This window comes from Rhinoderma darwinii, chromosome 3, assembly GCF_050947455.1.
Source record: "Rhinoderma darwinii isolate aRhiDar2 chromosome 3, aRhiDar2.hap1, whole genome shotgun sequence".
Taxonomy (NCBI): domain Eukaryota; kingdom Metazoa; phylum Chordata; class Amphibia; order Anura; family Rhinodermatidae; genus Rhinoderma; species Rhinoderma darwinii.
Window position 1 is genome coordinate 338,652,208 of NC_134689.1, and position 13,564 is coordinate 338,665,771.

General features: G+C 43.4%; 1 protein-coding gene across 1 annotated transcript in view; it reads right to left on the reverse strand.

Annotated features, from left to right (window-relative positions):
- Window positions 1-6,943, reverse strand: part of CTDSPL2 (CTD small phosphatase like 2) — a 34,788-nt gene extending 27,845 nt beyond the window's left edge. The window contains exon 1 of the mRNA XM_075858420.1: window positions 6,854-6,943. The gene's annotated coding sequence lies outside the window, so the exon portion shown is untranslated. The remainder of the gene's footprint in view (window positions 1-6,853) is intronic.
- Window positions 6,944-13,564: the final 6,621 nt, after the last annotated feature.

Below are 13,564 nucleotides of genomic sequence, written 5' to 3' on the forward strand. Positions count from 1 at the left end.
TTTTTTTCTTCAGAAAAGTAGTAGCTCATCTAATCACCCCGTGTCTAATTAGGCCTATTCATCGACTCTACGACCCAGATGTTTACCGCGACTGGAATGCGGCGTGAAAGAAGTCGCACCAATCACTTGAACCACACACGGTCATCAATAAAGTTTGTACATTTCACACTGCCCCTATTCTGTCCATACCCGATCTTTAGCGTAAAATCCGCTGAACGCGTCTTTAGCAATACCCATTACCTGCTACAGTTATAACAATATTTATAATCACAAGAGAGAGAAGTCTAATACATTTCTGATGGATGGAAAAAGATTTCCGTCAGTCAGAAAATAAATTTTCATCCACTGCCGGTCGCCATAAAAGATAGTTTACAACTAGTGCCACTAAAAACAAAACAATATTAGTTAACGCATTAGATTAGGTTTAGGGAATTGTGATTATTGCTTAGGCTGTGCTCAATTTGTGTTGAATAGCGTCAAAACAGAGGGGTTTTGTAGCAATTTGTAAATAAAAGCACTGCAGAAATCGCGAGTTGACCATGACATGTAAACAGTCTAAGGCTGGGTTCACACGACCTATTTTCAGACGTAATTCAGGCATTTTACGCCTCGAATTACGCCTGAAAAGACGGCTCCATTACGCCTGCAAACATCTGCCCATTGCCTGCAATGGATTTTACGATGTTCTGTTCCCACGAGCCTTTATTTTACGCGTCGCTGTCACAAGATGGCCCGTAAAATGACGGCTCGTCAAAAGAAGTGCAGGACACTTCTTGGGACGTTTTTGGAGCCGTTTTTCCATAGACTCTATTGAAAACAGCTCCAAAAACGGCCGTAAAAAACGCAGCGAAAAACGCGAGTTGCTCAAAAAACGTCTGAAAATCAAGATCTGTTTTCTAGGGAAAACAGCTCCTGATTTTCAGAAATTTTTTAAGCAAACTCGCGTTTTTCACTGCCGTTTTTGGAGCTGTTTTTCTATCGCGTCAATGAAAAATGGCTCAAGAAGTGACATGCACTTATTTTTCGCCGGCGTTTTTAAAAATGGCCGCGTAAAAAAAACGGACTGTCGGAACAGAACGCCGTATTTCCAATTGAAATCAGTGGGCAGAGGTTTGGAGGCGTTCTGCTTCAGATTTATGGCCCTAAAAACGTCTGAAAACAATACGTGTGTGCATACCCTAAGGATATGTTCACACGCTTACTAAAAAACGTCTGAAAACACTAAGCGGTTTTCAAGGGAAAACAGCTCCTGATTTTCAGAAGTTTTTTTAGCAACTCGCGTTTATCACGGCCGTTTTTAGAGCTGTTTTTCTATAGAGTCAATGAAAAACGGCTCCAAAAACACCCCAAGAAGTGACATGCACTTCTTTTTCGCAGGCGTCTTTTTACTTGCCGTTTTTGGAAAACTAGGCGTAAAAAAACACCACGTCGGAATAGAACGCCGTATTTCCCGTTGAAATCAATGGGCAGATGTTTGTAGGCGTTCCGCTTCCGATTTATGGCCCGAAAAACGGCTGGAAAAACTACGTTTGCACATACCCTAACTCTACATGAGAAATCCGCTAAATTTCAACATTTTAGGAGAAGGGGGGGGGGCGGACAGAGACAAGTAGTGCCATTAACTACTAGTGAATTAAGCAGCAGTCGGAGTGAGGTGAGGGCGCGCCGTGCTGGCCTGGGAGTGGACCAGTCCAGTCACCCGACCTCACTCAGATCACCGCCTCATTCATCAGTAGTGAATGATGCGGCGGTCTGAGTGAGGTCAGTGCATACCGGAGGGCCAGACCAAGTGATTTCACTGGCCTTATATAGCCCACGGGCCTGGCCTGGTTGTTGTACTCTTGCGGATTTGGCATTTTTTTAACACACATACCTGTAAACATAGATATGAGTGGTATATGTATCAACTACTCACACCGGAGGCTCCATATGCACACGACTGTGCCGTAATCACGGTCTGTGATTGGACGGCTGTCCGCGTACATTTGCGGGCCGTGCTCCCATTATAAAATATGGGAGCACGGTCCGTAAAATAAAACAAAAATAGGACATGTCCTATTTTTTAAGGAAGGTTTCTACGGCATGGTCACCTTCCCGTAAATATAAGGGAAGCGGTCAGTCGGCTATAGAAATTAATAGGTCTGTAATTACAAAATCGACGGTCGTGTTCATGGGGCCTTACAGCCAAATATTGCATGGCATTTGTTTCTGCGTTTTTGATAAGTGGGTAATACCACACCTTGGTCTATTATTTTTCCATAATTTTTTTTTGTGTGTAAATCTCTGCTTGTATGTGAGTTTTAAAGGGTAACTAAACATTCAACAATCTTCTGTCAATAATCAGCTTTTTCCGGAAAGGCGATGTAGCACAGTACGGGCTCATAGACTTTCTATTGAGCCCGTAATCCTATATATAGATTTCTGGAAAAAGCCAAACAAACTAAGCGGCTAAGCTCTTACACGAGCGCTTCTGCCGCTTCATTTTAGCGATTGGTGGAGGTCTCAGTGCTCAGATCCCCACCAATCAAAACTTCTGGAGAGGTCACAAGTTTGTTAAACGTTTAGTTACCCTTTAAGTTTTTTTTTGTTCTCTTTTAAATAGTTCTTGTTTGTCACAAAGTAACGTGAAGGTGGACCTGGATGGCAACAGCACGTCAAGAAAATTGCAAGCATCAGGTTGTCTGCTTTCGGGAAATATACAGGGTTTGTAGTGTGAACTCATTTATTTATTTTTTTATTCCCAAACAAGGCGATATATTTCCAGCATTTTTTTCTTTTGATGTTTGAAGATTATGGCTAACAGTTAATGAAAACCCAAAATTTAGTGTCTCAGAAAATTAGAATATTGGGTAAAAGTTGAGGAATGTAAACTCATGGTGTCACACTCTAATCAGCTAATCAATGCAAAACACCGGCAAAGGTTTCCTAAGCCTTTAAATATGGTCCAACAGTCTGGTTCAGAAAAGGTCATTCAAGAATCTGAGGGAAAGTCACAAGGAGTGGACTGCGGCTGGAGTCAGTGCTTCAAGAGCCACCACACACAGACGTATCCAGGACATGGGCTACAACTGTCGCATTCCTTGTGTCAAGCCACTCATGACCCAGAGACATCAGAAGCGTCTTAGGGTATGTTCACACGGCCTATTTTCACATTTTACGCCTCGAATTACGCCTGAAAAGACAGCTCCATTACGTCTGCAAACATCTGCCCATTGCTCGCAATGGGTTTTACGATGTTCTGTTCAGACGAGGTGTAATTTTACGCGTCGCTGTCAAAAGACGGCGAGTAAAAATACGCCCGCTTCAAAGAAGTGCATGTCACTTCTTGGGACGTTTTTGGAGCAGTTTTCCATAGACTATTGAAAAAAAGCTCCAAAAGCGGCCGTAAAAAACGCAGCGAAATACGCCCACGAAAATCGAGAGTGGCACAAATAACGTCCGAAAATCAGGAGCGGTTTTCTCTTGAAAACAGCTCCGTATTTTGAGACTTTTTGACTATGCGTGTGAACATACCCTCACCTGGGCTAAGGAGAAAAGGACTGGTCAGTTGCTCAGTGGTCCAAAGTCCTGTTTTCAGATGAAGGTAAATTTTGCATTTCATTTGGAAATCTCGGTCCCAGAGTCTGGAGGAGAAGTGGAGAGGCGTCAATTCAAGTTGCTTGCGGTCCAGTGTGAAGTTTCCACAGTGAGTGATGGTTTGGGGAGCCATGTCATCTGCTGGTGTTGGTCCACTGTGTTATATCAAGTCCAGAGCCAACACAGCCGTCTAGCAGGACATTTTCGAGAACTTCATGCTTCCCTCTGCTGACAATCTTTATGGAGATGCTGATTTCATTTTCCAGCAGGACTTGGCACCTGCCCACACTGCCAAAAGTACCAATACCTGGTGTAATAACCACAGTATTGCTGCGCTTGGTTGGCCAGCAAACTCGCCTGACCTAAACCCCATAGAGAATCTATGGGGTATTGTCAAGAGGAAGATGAGAGACACCAGACCCAACAATGCAGACGAGCTGAAGGCCGCTGTCAAAGCAACCTGGGCTTCCATAACACCTCAGCAGTGCCACAGGCTGATCGCCTCCATGCCACGCAGCATTGATAACCCCTCAGCAGTGCCACAGGCTGATCGCCTCCATGCCACGCAGCATTGATAACCCCTCAGCAGTGCCACAGGCTGATCGCCTCCATGCCACGCCGCATTGATGCACTAATTCATGTAAAAGGAGGCCCGACCAAGTATTGCGTGCATATACTGTACATACTATTCAGTAGGACAACATTTCAGTATTAAAAATCATTTTTTAAATTGGGCTTATATAATATTCTAATTTTCTGAGACACTAAATTTGGGGTTTTCATTAACTGTTAGGACTCATGCACACGACCGTAGCCGTGTGCACGGCTGTGATTTTTCGGGTCGGCCGGCTGCGGACTGTCAGCCGCAGGCCGCCCGCAAATCGCGGGACATGCACATGGCTGCCGCCATTGTTTTCAATGAGCCCGGACCGCAGAACAGGGCCGTAATAAGACATGCCCGTTCTTTCTGCGGTCCGGGCTCCCAGGCCGTGCAAGGACCGCAAAAACTACGGTCGTGTGAATGGCCCCATAGAAAAGAATGGGGCCGCAATTCTCCCTTGGATTTTCGGCCGCAAAAACACGGTCGTGTGCATGGGGCCTTACCCATAATCATCAACATTAAAAGAAAAAAAATGCTGGAAATAGATCACTCTGTGTGTATGAATTCATATAATATAAGAGTTTCACTTTTTGAATTTAATTCCTAAAATAAATTTACTTTTTGATGATATTCTAATTCATTGAGAAGGACTAGCATATATATATATATATATATATATATATATATATATATATATATATATATATATATAAAAAAATTATAAGATCTATAAACCCATTCCAAAAAAAAAAAAAAAAAAGTTGCTTGATTTTACAATGCTAATATTAAAAAGCTTGTTTTACTTAAATATGACCAGTGAATATAAGTTCTTGAGTCGTCTACTATGCAAGTTGTTAACAATTCTACTCGGACTTCCATAGTGGTGGTCACCTATCTTCTAAGGGGGAGTTCACATTGAATTTTTTCACTAGTTTGACGCAAAAACTGCGTCAGAAAATGTGCCAAAAAACGGCCGAAAATGCCTCCCATTGATTGATGGGAGGCGGATGCGTTTTTTTCCTATCTTCGAGCGTTTACGCCTCTGACCTCCCATTGACATCCTCTGAAAAACGCAACAATTCAGTCCACTTTCCGCAGCTGGAATTGACATGCTGTGGTACGAAAATTACGCATCGCAGTAAATTTTCCGCAGCGTGTGGATGAGATTTGTTAAATCTCACCCACTTTGCCGCTACTGTATTCTGCTGCGTATTTTCCGCCTGCAATTCCAAATTGAAAATACGTAGTAATTCCGCTACGTGTGGACAACCCCCTACCTCTCCTGAACCATATAACCGCACACAAATAAGCATTTGTCCATCAGACATTTAGGAAAGTTTAGTGACTTTTGTTAGAACGGTTTTGAAAAATCTTCTGCCCCTAGAACAAGGCCTCCAAAACGACCTCTCCCCATCAAGCTTTAAATACCATTAAAAAAAGTAGGAGCAGCTAGAGATGTGTTGCCTGACAACCAAAAAAACTATTGGATTAAGTTGTTTCTCCGCAGCAACTAGTCTGTCTCAACTGACCTCATTTCTCCAGAGTTCACTGCGCTGACAATCAATCAGATTTTTCTAATAACTTTAGGGGGAGAAGTTATTTATGATATATACATGGATTCATACAAGGTACACAGTAGCAGAATACAATGACAGGTCAAATACATTTACAATGGCAAAACTGATACCCTTCTAAACGTGAAGGAGTTTCTCTAACTTTTGGAGACTGACATAACCAAAGCAACTGCTATAACCTCCCAATACAATCCGTAGTGGAAGGATTAGGACATTCTTGTCCACCTCCCATCACCTGCTTTGCCCTGTTAGGTCATACGTAATTGGGGGTGGGGGTGCAAGCAGCAGGACTCCCTGCAATCAGTTCGTTGCTATGGGCAACACAACAGTGTAGGATATTCAAATGGTCTCCTATATAAATGGGGGCGATCTTAGGACATCTGACTTCCTGCAGCTGACGGAGGCGGGCATACCAACCATGCCATACATGGCAGCCTGGATCACGTAGGCCATTGGCAGAGACCGATCTCCACCTTGCGGTTAGATCAGCCAACTTCAATGACATGCAATTTCTGAAAAGCTTTATTACAAGAAAGCCGAAATGTATGTAATACCTGAGAACTTGACAGGCACCAAGTGACTATAATTTACAACTCACATCCATTTAATTCTTTGGATGTGACCATCAACTACATCACTGCACAGCCTGGAGGTCATAAATTGTATCCCAGCAGTAGGGTAAATATTATGGGATGTGGTAGTGGAAACATTTGGTGTAAATACATCTACTACGCTGCACCCACCCCCCTTGTTAAGTTTACATACAATCAGATGGTAGAGAGAACAAGAAGACACAGCAAGAAACCCAAGGCACAACATACATGTACCTGGATGCTGTACATCCATGTCCAATACACAGGTATCTGCCCATAGACACAATGTACACTACATACATGTACATTAGAGGCACGGGGCTGTACCCGCACATGCCAGTCACCTGCCCAGCACACAATCATAATATGGTGATAACAGAATCCCCCTGGCAGAGGACACGGCTATGTTTACACAGGAGGAGGGGGATATGTGTGCACACACACCGACCGTTCCGGGCCTCTCTCCCCCCGAAGGCCTCTCCCCATCTATAGCCTCTATTAATCCATACCTGAATTTTCCCGGTGGGCTCCGGGTGATAAGAAGTGATATCACAGAATGTTACTGAATTGTTATTAGCCTCCCCGGGGCCGGTGTCCTCCGTTTCTCCGGACCGCGGCAGCTAAATCCCAGGCGCCATTTCCCGCCGACCGAGAGAACGCAGGACCCGGATACAACGCAGTGCGCATGCGCGGATAGACGGGAGAAGGCGGCGGGAATGTGGAGAGTAGAAAGAGGGAGGACGCAGTGTACAATGTGTGGGAAGGGATGGATGTTGCTCTGTTGCTGCTTACAGGTTGAGTGGACGGAGCGGGGCAGGCAACTATTGCCTTCAACCATCTAGGGGCCAGGAAAGCCAAAGGTACAAATGTTCTGGCCAGTCGGTGGTTAGTACGACCTGAGTGCCGTAATATTGTACGATTCAATCCAATATTCAAATATTGAAACATCACCTCAGAAATGTATGTGGGGCTCAAGTGGATGTGATTGAACAAATGTCATCCACACGCTGAGGAAAAATTCAGTCCAGAAATTCACCTGCGGTGTCAATTATTGCTGCGGAATGTGGACTACTTGCCTACGTTTTTCAGAAGAAATATCACCATCACAGCCCTTGAAAAAACCGCAGCAAAAATCTGCACTGTTTTCCGCAGTAAAAACCGTACGAAATGGTGCAGCGGATTATCTGCTAGTTTATGTGGGAATGCTGCGGAAATTTTCTGAAGCAAATCCGTTACATGTAGGCAAGCCCTTAGGGCTCGTCCGCACGTAGCGGAATTGCCACGTTTTTTGCTGCTGGAATTTCGTACGGAAAAACTCAGCAGAGTACAGTAGCAGTAGAGTGGTGAGATTTAACAAATCTCATCGACACGCTGCGTAAGAATTCCGAGCAGAAATTGTCCTGCGGTGCGTATTTTTCGGAGCGAAGCATGTCAATTCCTGCTGCGGAAAGTGACCAGAATTGCTGCGTTTTTCAGGAGATGTCACCATCTCCCAGCAAAATACGCACCATTTTCTGCCTTAAAAACCACAGGAAATGGTGTGTTTTTGCTGCAGCGGAATGTCTGCGTTTTTCAACCGAATTGCTGCAGCCGTTTTCTACAGCAATTCCGTTGTGTGTGGACAAGCCCTTACGGTTTTTTGGCCCCAAAGTTATTAAGGGTATGTTCACACGCTAAACTAAAAACGGCTGTAAAATACGGAGCTGTTTTCAAGGGAAAACAGCCTCTGATTTTCAGCCGTTTTCTAAGCGTTTTTGCGGCTGTTTTTCTATTCACACAATGAAAAACGGCTCAAGAAGTGACATGCACTTCTTTTTACGTGCAATTTTTTCAAACGGCCGCGTAAAAAAAACCAATGCTGTTGGAACAGAACGCCGTTTTTCCCATTTAAATCAATGGGCAGATGTTTTGAGGTGTTCAGCTCCCGTTCTTTGAGCCCCTGAAAAACGGCTGAAAATAAGCTGTATGAACATACCCTGAGGGTATGTCAGAATCACTATATACTGCAATACATTAGTATTGCAGTATATCGTGCAAGCGATCTAACGATCTGTTTGTAAAATAAAGCGGGTTTTTTTAATGTAAAAAATGTATTTATTAAAAAAAACTTATCCCATTTCCCCTCTAGAGCATAGTAAAAAAATAAATAAACAGAATAATGTTAACATGTTGTTTTAATTGCACAGTGAATTCCGTAAAAACGAAGCGCAAAGAACAATGAAGGAATCGCTGTTTTTTTTTCATTTTCTACCCCACAAATAATTTGTTTTCCCGTTTCCTAGTACATTATATGGCACAATAAATGGTGCTACAAAAAACTACAACTCGTCCCGCAAAAATCAAGCCCTCATAGGACTATATCGACGGAAAAATAAAATAAGTTATGGCTTTTGGAGGGTAGGGGGGGAAAAACGAAAATTAAAATCTGGAAAAATGGCTGCGGTGCTAGGGGGTTAACTAGTTTAATGCTGGTTCCTACCATCCCCAGATATATGTAGGCTTAGTCCAGTTCTGGGTGTATGAGCGGTGTAGGGAACCTCCTTATACAGTAGAAGTCGTCTTGTCGTGGCAGGTGGGCTCACACAAATTGATCAAAATGTGCGCTAAGAACCTCCCTATTGTAAGTAGATTCAGCAGCAATGCATATTTATTTATAGTGTTTAGGTGGCATTGGTGTTCAAAGAGTGCCATCGCCATTTTTGCATATTTTATTGTTTTGCCATCTTCGAGTATGTTCACACGCTTAACAAAAACAGTCTGTAAATACGGAGCTGTTTTCAAGGGGAAACAGCCTCTGATTTTCAGCCGTTTATTACGGCCGTTGTTGGAGCTGTTTTTCTATAGAGTCAATGAAAAACGGCTCAAGAAGTGACATTCACTTTTTACAGGGCGTCTTTTTAAGCGCCGTTATTTGAAAATGAGGTGTAAAATAACGCCCCATCAGAACAGAACGCCGTATTTCCAATTAAAATCAATGGGCAGATGTTTGTTGGCGTTCTGCTTCCGATTTTTCAGCCGTTTTTCGGGACGTTTAGGTCAGCCGTGTGAACATACCCTAAGGGTATGTGCACACGAGAACTGGCTTTTACGTCTGAAAAGACAGACTGTTTTCAGGAGAAAACAGCTCCGTCGTTTCAGACGTAAAAGCTCCTCCTCGCATTTTGCTAGGCGACTTTGACGGCCGTAATTTAGAGCTGTTCTTCATTGAATTCAATGAAGAACGGCTCAAATTACGTTTCAAAGAAGTGTCCTGCACTTCTTTGACGAGGCAGTCATTTTACGCGTCGTCGTTTGACAGCTGTCAAACGACGACGCGTAAATGACAGGTCGTCGGCACAGTACGTCGGCAAACCCATTCAAATGAATGGGCAGATGTTTGCCGACGTATTGTAGCCCTATTTTCAGGTGTAAATTGAGGCATAATACGCCTCGTTTACGCCTTAAAATAGGTCGTGTGAACCCAGCCTTAGGTTTCCTTGCACCTTCTTTTTTTTTTTTTTTTCATTTTGTGCTGATCAAACTTTTTCTCTTATGTATTGCAATGTTTTAATATACCCTAAGGCTGGGTTCACACGACCTATTTTCAGCCGTAAACGGGGCGTATTATGCCTCGTTTTCCGTCTGAAAATAGGGCTACAATAAGTCGGCAAACATCTGCCCATTCATTTGAATGGGGTTGCCAACGTACTGTGCCGACGACCTGTCATTTACGCGTCGTCGTTTGACAGCTGTCAAACGACGACGCGTAAAATAACTGCCTCGGCAAAGATGTGCAGGACACTTCTTTCAAACGTAATTTGAGCCGTTTTTCATTGAAGTCAATGAAGAACAGCTCAAGATTACGGGCGTCAAGGACGCCTCGCAAAATGCGAGGAGGAGCTTTTACGTCTGAAACGACGGAGCTGTTTTCTCCTGAAAACAGTCTGTCCTTTCAGACGTAAAAGCCAGTTCTCGTGTGCACATACCCTAAGAATAAAGACGCTTCTAAACAGGCCAATGATCGGAGGAGTGGTAGGGTATGTTCACTCGACAACGCAAAATACGTCTGAAATTACGGAGCTGTTTTCAGGCGAAAACCGCTCCTGAATTTCAGACATTTTTGCAAGTGCACGTGTTTTTCGCGGCGTCCATTACGGACGTAATTGAAGCTGTCTTTCAATGGAGTCAATAAAAAAAGGCTCCAATTACGTCCCAAGAAGTGACATGCACTTCTTTGAGGCGGGCGTCTTTTTACGCGGCGTCTTTTGACAGCGACGCGTAAAATTACACCTCGTCTGAACAGAACATCGTAAAACCCAATGAAATCAATGGGCAGATGTTTGCAGACGTATTGGAGCCGTTTTTCAGGCGTAATTCGTGGCGTAAAACGCCTGAATTATGTCTGAAAATAGGCCGTGTGAACATACCCTAACCGATCATCGGCAAGAGTAAAAAGAGCTCTGCGAACAGCCAACAAACAAGCAAGCTTGTTTGACAGCTGATCGCATCTTTTTTATCGCCAGAAAAATGTTAGTCATGTATGTATAGAATATGCTGCTGACAAGATGATAAATAACAATTCGATCACTTCTCTTTGTATTTGGAGAAAATGTTTGCCATGCTGTATTGTCGATTTGTCCCTCGTCTAAGGGAGGATTTACACGAGCGTGTGCATTTTGCGTGTACACTGCGTTTTTTGCGCGTACAAAAGGCACTTAACAGCTCCGTGTGTCATCACCATATGATGCGCGGCTGCGTGATTTTCGCACGTGGTGCTTTTGTTTTCAATCATACTTCTTACTGCTGTTGCGCGAATCACGCGCGTGCCACGGAAGTGCTTCCGTGTGGTGCTTGTGATTTTCACGCACCCATTGACTTCAATGGGTGCGTGATGCGCAAACAGCGCAGAAATATAGGACATGTTGTGCGTTCCACGCACGGACACACGCTGCGTGAAAATAACGGACTGTCTGCACGGCCCCATAGGCTAACATACACTACCGTTCAAAAGTTTAGGGTCACTTAGAAATTTCCTTATTTTTGCAAGAAAAGCACAGTTTTTTTCAATGAAGATAACATTAAATTAATCAGAAATACACTCTATACATTGTTAATGTGCAAAATGAGTATTCTAGCTGCAAATGTCTGGTTTTTAATGCAATATCTACATAGGTGTATAGAGGCCCATTTCCAGCAACCATCACTCCAGTGTTAGAAGGCTAATGGATGATTAGAAAACACTTGAAAACCCTTGTGCAATTATGTTAGCACCGCTGTAAGCAGTTTTGCTGTTTAGAGGAGCTATAAAACTGACCTTCCTTTTGAGCTAGTTGAGAATCTGGAGCATTACATTTGTGGGTTCAATTAAACTCTCAAAATGGCTAGAAAAAGAGAGCTTTCATGTGAAACTCGACAGTCTATTCTTGTTCTTAGAAATGAAGGCTATTCCATGCGAGAAATTGCCAAGAAACTGAAGATTTCCTACAACGGTGTGCACTACTCCCTTCAGAGGACAGCACAAACAGGCTCTAACCAGAGTAGAAAGAGAAGTGGGGGGCCCCGCTGCACAACTGAGCAACAAGACAAGTACATTAGAGTCTCTAGTTTGAGAAATAGACGCCTCACAGGTCCTCAACTGGCAGCTTCATTAAATAGTACCCGCAAAACGCCAGTGTCATCATCTACAGTGAAGAGGCGACTCCGGGATGCTGGCCTTCAGGGCAGAGTGGCAAAGAAAAAGCCATATCTGAGACGGGCTAATAAAAGGAAAAGATTAATATGGGCAAAAGCACACAGACATTGGACAGAGGAAGATTGGAAAAAAGTGTTATGGACAGACGAATCGAAGTTTGAGGTGTTTGGATCACACAGAAGAACATTTGTGAGACGCAGAACAACTCAAAAGATGCTGGAAGAGTGCCTGATGCCATCTGTCAAGCATGGTGGAGGTAATGTGATGGTCTGGGGTTGCTTTGGTGCTGGTAAAGTGGGAGATTTGTACAAGGTAAAAGGGATTTTGAATAAGGAAGGCTATCACTCCATTTTGCAACGCCATGCCATACCCTGTGGACAGCGCTTGATTGGAGCCAATTTCATCCTACAACAGGACAATGACCTAAAGCACACCTCCAAATTATGCAAGAACTATTTAGGGAAGAAGCAGGCAGCTGGTATTTTATCTGTAACGGAGTGGCCAGCGCAGTCACCAGATCTCACTCAACCCAATAGAGCTGTTGTGGGAGCAGCTTGACCGTATGGTACGCAAGAAATCCAACTTGTGGGAGGGGCTTCTGGAAGCATGGGGTGAAATTTCTCCCGATTACCTCAGCAAATTAACAGCTAGAACGCCAAAGGTCTGCAATGCTGTAATTGCTGCAAATGAAGCATTCTTTGACGAAAGCAAAGTTTGAAGGAGAAAATTATTATTTCAAATAAAAATCATTATTTCTAACCTTGACAATGTCTTTACTATATTTTCTAGTCATTTTGCAACTCATTTGATAAATATAAGTGTGAGTTTTCATGGAAAACACAAAATTGTCTGGGTGACCCCAAATTTTTGAACGGTAGTGTAGGTCCGTGCAACGCGTGTGAAAATCCTCCCTAACGGGCAGAATATCTGTTTGTGTAAAAGAACGTTTAGGCTAAATTCACACGTTTCCGAATTTGGAGCAGAAAATCTGCATTAGAAACGCAGGTAGTTCCGCACCGAAGGCCTTATTAACACGAACATTGTTCGTTTTGGGCGCGTTTTGCGTAGCGTTTATCCTGCGTTGAAGTTCTGTGTGACATCAGTGTATGGTGTGTGTCTGCGTTTTTTACACGCATATGGCATCAGTATGTCACACGTTTTACATCAGCAAAATAAAATGAAGGCAGTGTATTTAATTTTCAAAATAATTTCTTTAGCAACTGTTGCGTGAATCACGCACAGCACACGGATGTGCGTCTGTGTGCTGTCCATGATTTTCACGCACCCATTGACTTCAATGGGTGCGTGATGCGCAAAAAACGCACAGGTATAGGACATGCAGTAACTTTCACGCAGCGGACACATGCTGCGTAAAAAAACTTTGAATGTCCCCATTGACTTGCATAGGTCCGTGTGACGTGCGTTATTTACGCTTGTGAAATACACTTGTGTGAATTAGGCCTTATAGTGCACTTTTGATGATGTGGTTTTTACACATTGATGTGGAAACTGGTGTTTTTATGCTGCGGATTTTGTTGCTTTTTTTTTT